A 6321-nucleotide genomic window follows, 5' to 3' on the forward strand; every position below is an offset into this window, starting at 1 on the left:
ATGTGGCATTCTAACACAAAAGGATAAAGCCATGGCTGAGACAAGACAACTGAACAGAGAGATAGCACTGATCATAGGGCAAGCATTGCATTCGGATGCACAAAGGGAAGGTTGAGCATAGACGACCTCATGCCATTGCTTGGGAGGGTGTGATAGAGGTAGCAGAATATCAGCTTGGTGCTAATTTAATAGATATTCCAAAGTTCAAATGGGGGAACTTGGAGGATGAAGATATCACAGAAAATGTTTTGCCTGGAGTTCAACTAGAAAAGCATGTGGAGAATTCCTTTGACAACATGCTTGTCGGTAGTGAAGATTTTATAATACTTTTAGGAGGAGGTTATTATAGGCCGCGTGAAGAAAAAGCAGGGAATGGAAAAATAAAAAAAGGAGCTATTGTGGGAAAAAACGAAGGATGGAGAAGAAAAGTATCGAGAAAAAAAACTTTTGGGGGGAATGATGGTGGAGGAGATTGCAGTAAAGAAGTAGTAAAACGGAAGGGACGGGGCGAATTCACAAAAGCTGACGAAGATCAACAAACCTATGGAAGATGAATGATGGAAAGAAGATGCAGACATCGAAGGCCGAAGGTGGTGGACGAAGTTGCTGTGGATGAAGATGATGTAGCAGACCGGCACGAAGTGATGATGAAGGAAGAAAAAGCAAGAATACATTGAACTGTGGAAGGGAGCAGCTCGAAATTGTTGCAAAACGAAGAGAAGAGTCATGGTGTCAAAAATCAGAAGCAGATTATCAGCGGCATAAAGATGACGAAGCGGCAGATGATGACAAAAACGAAGTGAAACTGACGGGAGGAAGAAGGAGGAAGTCGACGGTTGGCATGCAGCCCATTAGAAGATTCTCCTACACTATCACGTGTGTCACATCGGCCTTAACAATTGCTTCAGGCTAAGTACCACTTCCACGTCCTGCTCATCCCCGAGCTCCGCAGCGACCACACCGGCCAGTTCATTCAAGTCAAGATCGGCGACAACATGCCTGCATTCCTCAACATTGCCTCGTCTCCCAAGATTGCTGCAGCATGATCTCTCAAGTTCTTGTTTAAGTATGCCGAGGGAGCCACGGCAGGGTTGGTGTATAGTCTCAGCAAAGGTGATAAGGTTGAGTAAGCCGAGCTCATCCGTAAGGATGGTCATTTAGCTCATACTCACCGTCAATGAGAATCTCGCAAGGGGACATATTGAAGATAGAGCTACCCTATCTTGACGAATGTGGTTGGTGCTGCCAGAACCACCCACAGTATGCCCCAGCAACCCCGATAGCAGCACTAGCAGTATGAACATCCCGATCACTTTCACCGGGTACTGCAGTCCGCATCTTGTGTGCCTTTGTCACCGGCAATATCTGTGGTCCTATGATTGGAATTGACAGCAGTGCTGTCAGGAAATTTATTATGCCCGAACTTTTCTCTGATTATCTGAGTGATGGTGGCTCTGATTTTGTGCAACATGAACTCCTCCCTACAATTTGCACGTCGAAGGAAGAAGATTGGCAAATCACTCCCAGCTTCTGAGGTGGGGACCAAGCGCGTTACTAAAACAATTAAAGCCACCATAAGGAGATTATCTCAAGCTCTGAAGAATAGTCTATTTACCACATTCAAGAGACCAAAAGGCTTGAACAAGTTGATTATAGGGCCATTATCCAAAATTGAGGTAACCTTCTTTCAAATTGAATTATGATCTTGCTTGATTAATCTTCTATCCTGAAATTAGTCAAGGTCCTCTATGGTCGCGACTTTGCTTTCAAAACCCTTCGACAGTGCCCGCACGTCCAATGCGTGTACTGTGGCGGAAACCACTTACCGGCCGAGTGTCAAGACCTTAAGTCAAGACCTTGTGCTAACTGCGATAGGTTTGGCCATGATGTCGCGCATTGTAGATTACCAAGAAGACTTCCTTACTCGCAACCCTACGGCCAGACCTACCTAGTGAACAGGCCGCAGCCATTCTTTGGAAGGGGAGCCCCATTGGCCCTTCCCGCGCCTAACGATATGAAGCCAGCTGTTCCTAGGATGGAAATAAATCCTACGGGCATCCCTAGACCGCCTAGTCCTTACGTGACCCATCCACCGAGCGATGCTCCAGTCCACTACGTGGAAGAGCCAAGTGAGGAAGAAACTTACATATACCCTTACGTCTCACATGATGACGAGGGCAACGCTGTCCTCATGGACTATCGACCCGTGCTGGTGATGGTGTTAGGAAGAGGACGAGGTAGAGGCCTAGGAGGGCAGACGTAGGATCCAGTCATCTACTGGACTTCTGGTCACCCCGGTCATGTCTCATCACGCTGCCTTGAAAGAGAGCAGCAAAACAGAGACAAGGCTGACCAAAGGTGCGCAGAGTGCAGAATCACCCATCTCTTCGTAGATTGCCCAAAGCGAAAGCCACCTTCTAGCTCAGCCAACGTACCATCTGTCCCATTGGGACTGTTTGGTGTCGAAAACCTCGATGGGGAGGCCACACCTATCCCATTGAGGGTCATGACCCGAGCACAAACGAAGCAGGCCGGCATCTCTATGTCAGGACCTAGCAATCTTGATGCAGCCTCAATAGGGAAGAAAAGCCGCAGGTGGAAAAAGAAGAGATCGGAAGCTAAAGTCGCACTAAAAACCGAGAGTGCTACGACTCTGCCTGTTGGAAAGAAGGTTTCAGACGCAGAGGCAGAGACTTCAGCCCCTAAGACGACGAAAAAGGGAAGCGCTAAGGTAGGGGAATACCCGCATCCGAAGCGACAGCTAGAGGCCATAGAGAAGGTGAAGGAATGGGTGAAGGAGGCTCAAGAGCATCTCAAGGACGCTGAGCCCATCATAGAGGACGAGATCGATGATCTCTCCAGCGTAAGCACGCCAATATCACCGCCTCAACCTAAGTCGGCAGAAGCAACCGCACCACAAGCAGTGTCGCTATGACCAAGCCTTGATGCTACAGAGCCACAGATCAGTCACGGCCATTGGCAAGGACAATCCAGGTTAGGGGAGAGACGAGTATCCAACGATCTCCTGACCACGCTAGTGACTACCCCTGTAACACTTAGTCTGGGAGATTTGCTTAGGCAGCATCCTACCCTATGGCAAGATCTTAAGCAGTGGGTCGAAGGGTCACGAGAGCAGGTCACGGTAGACCCTCAAGACCATGACGCAAAAATGCAAATACCAAGTTTGACGCTGCACTCTGTGCCTAAATCCTTGCACATCAATGCCTTCTGGGAAGGTTCTGAGATGCACGCAGTCTTACCGGTCTTAGCCCTAGGCGACACAACAAGAAAGGGAATCGTAGACACGGGAGCTGGGGTTGGTGTGCTTAGCCACGCAGTGCTTCAGACTTGGGAAAACCCACCTGTCGAAACTGCTGGGTTTAATGTCACACTAGCAAACGGTATGAGAGTAAAGCCATTCGGGGTACTTAAGAATTGGCTAGTAAAGATTGCAGGCGTCCAATTCTCTGTTGACTTTATAGTCATGAAGGGAGTGGACTATGATATCCTATTAGGCCGACCCTGGATGCGCAACGCTAGAGTCATCGAAGATTTTGGGGTAACGGTTTGATCTTCCTTGGCAATAGAACGGATGCCATAAGGATAGAGATGAATACTTGGAAGACCTCACCAGTTGACCTAGACGCCATCTCTACTATGCTCAAGGGTAATGCTCAGGTCAAGGAATCCTATGGGCCCTTGACCAAGTATATCCCATGCCCAGAGGATGAGTGGGATTGGATGCACGTTCTTGCTACAATCAACCTACCATTCTCAGATCATGAGGCGTATGAGCAAACCATCAAAACGGTCGGTAAGCCTAGTGACACACTCTCCGTACCAGTCTGCATGATGGCAGGAACCCTTCGGGGAAAGCCTAAGCCTGTCAACTTCCAAGTCCCAACTAACAAAAGTGAACTCCAGGAGATGCTGGAACACTTGACAGACGAGCTAGCTGGCAATTCAGCTGCAAACTTCATGTCAAGAAGGTGGAAGAGAAGGAATGAGTTTCACTTGTAGCTTTCTTGCTTGCATAATGGGGGAATACACACACAGGTGGAGACTGAAAACAGTTTTCCTGTTCTTAGTTATGTAAGCCAAAAGAACTCTAGTACATAGAAATAGAAGAACCCTATATATGGGTCTCAAACCAAACTCAACTAACTAAGGTGGCATACTAACTGAGCCACGAACTAGAGTAGATAAGGATAGCTGTCATCTAGCTATTATTCATGGGCGGTGTACCAACCGCATCTGCAACAACTGACAAGACGGTGATATAAATGCACAACGGTCACCCTGGCATATCACGAGTGGAGCTCGATATCTCAACACTCCCCCTCGAGCTCAATCCCAATTCCTGCACACCAAGCAGGTCTCTGAACTTGCGCAGCTTCTCTATGCCCAATGCCTTCGTGAATATGTCAGCTACCTGATCCTCTGTGCTGACATAAACTAGATCAATAAGACCTAGTAAAACCCTCTCCCGCACATAGTGATAATGCACCTCAATGTGCTTTGTTCTCGCATGATAGACTGGGTTATTTGCCAAGTGTATACTACTCATGTTGTCACAATAAATGACAACTGGCCCATCGGTAGGCTTATGCATATCATAAAGTAGCTTATGCAACCAAGCTACCTCACATGCAGCCATTGCTGCGCCCCTGTACTTAGCCTCTGTGCTTGACAAGGCAACTGTAGGCTGTTTCTTGCTGCTCCAAGTGACTGCAACACTTCCAAAAGAGAACACATATCCACTGGTAGATCGTCTATCAGAAATACTACCAGCCCAATCAGCATCAATGTATCCATGCAACTGTATCTCAATCCCAGTCTCATAAAATAGTCCATACTGCAATGTGGACTTCACATACCTGAGTGAGAGCGGAATTTTGGTGTCGAAAAATGCTTAGAAATAGCTAAAAATTATGAATATTAAGGGAAAAATATTCACCGTCAAAGGCGGCGGCTCGATCTAGGACGATTTTAAGCGTCAAAGTGCTTTAAAGGTGCCCGAGTGACATTTGTTGATTTTTCATAATTTTTCAGACAGTCGTGTGGATTGATACGAGCTACTGGCCAATGCGGGATGCCAAGCCGAACGCCCAGGATTTTTCAGAGCTCAATTCCGAGTCCGGACGGAAAAATGGCCAAGGAAACGGTCAAGATGCGAAGAGGTGGACATTAGAGTGGCCAAAGTGGGCATGACTTTTGAGAGCCCCCAACATTTTATGCAACATGCAATCGTGGAGAGAGAAGATGGGGAAAAAAACGTGAGCATGAAGGTGCCAGGAACGTCCGAAAATTGCGCTTGATTCTTGGGAGATCAACCATGCTGCTTGTGAGCAACCCACCCAACAGACATTGGCCCTTGCTTCCCTCCTGAATGCTGACTCTATCGCCGCCCTTCGCTCCTCAATTGATGGCCTGAATGCTGAGATAGAAATCTAGTATTTCTCTCTCCTCCCTCTCTCTCTTCTAAGGGGGAATTCATGTGTGAAGAGAAAGGAAGAAGGAAGAATGGTGGAGGCTTGTCCGGCATTGATCGGATTGCTCCACGGGCTGGAAATGGCGACTTGTGATCGTCATGAGCATGAAGTGCTGCTGATTTTTAGATTTGCAGCCATGGACATGAAACCCGAAACACGCAAATAAGCGGTAATTCATTTTTTTTCAAAGGAAATTTGAGATTTCATGGCTTTTGGTTGATAAAATGTTGTTCATGTGGGCTAAAAATTGTTTATGTTACTGTTTTCCATGAGTACTTGTTGATCATAATCAGAAAATCAGAAAAACATGCATCTTGTGTCTCAAAATAATACACTAAAACAAGTAAAATATGGAAAATCAAGGGAAAATGATGTTTTTGGGCATAAAAATGGAAGAATAAATAGGAACACCAACTAAATTTTCATTTTTGCTGCAAGAAGGAACTAAGGGCCACAGCCCATAACCTATTTTGAATTTTTAGTAATTAAATAATGCAGAAAATAAGGAAAAAACAAGGAAAATAGAGGAAAATCATAAAAAATAGGGGAAAAATGCATTTTGGGTGCGGAAAATTAATGAAAATTAAGAACAATGTTTGTGAATGTTTGTGGGGACTGAAGCATGAGGATTTGCCTCAGTTCAGCCCCACCTTCTTGTTCTAGTGTGTTTTTCCTGCTTTTTACACATAAAATGATGGTAAAATGCCCTATAAATCTATACAACAATACAACATTTGATCGATGGGAGGGTAGAGTGGTTAAAATGTGTCTAAATGTGGAGTCAAATGATGAAAAGATTGCTGTTTTTGTTTGCATGCCATATAGGTCG

This window comes from Lygodium microphyllum, chromosome 17 (assembly GCF_053477565.2).
Source record: "Lygodium microphyllum isolate KBCC chromosome 17, Lygodium_microphyllum_v1.1.10, whole genome shotgun sequence".
NCBI classification, from domain to species: domain Eukaryota; kingdom Viridiplantae; phylum Streptophyta; class Polypodiopsida; order Schizaeales; family Lygodiaceae; genus Lygodium; species Lygodium microphyllum.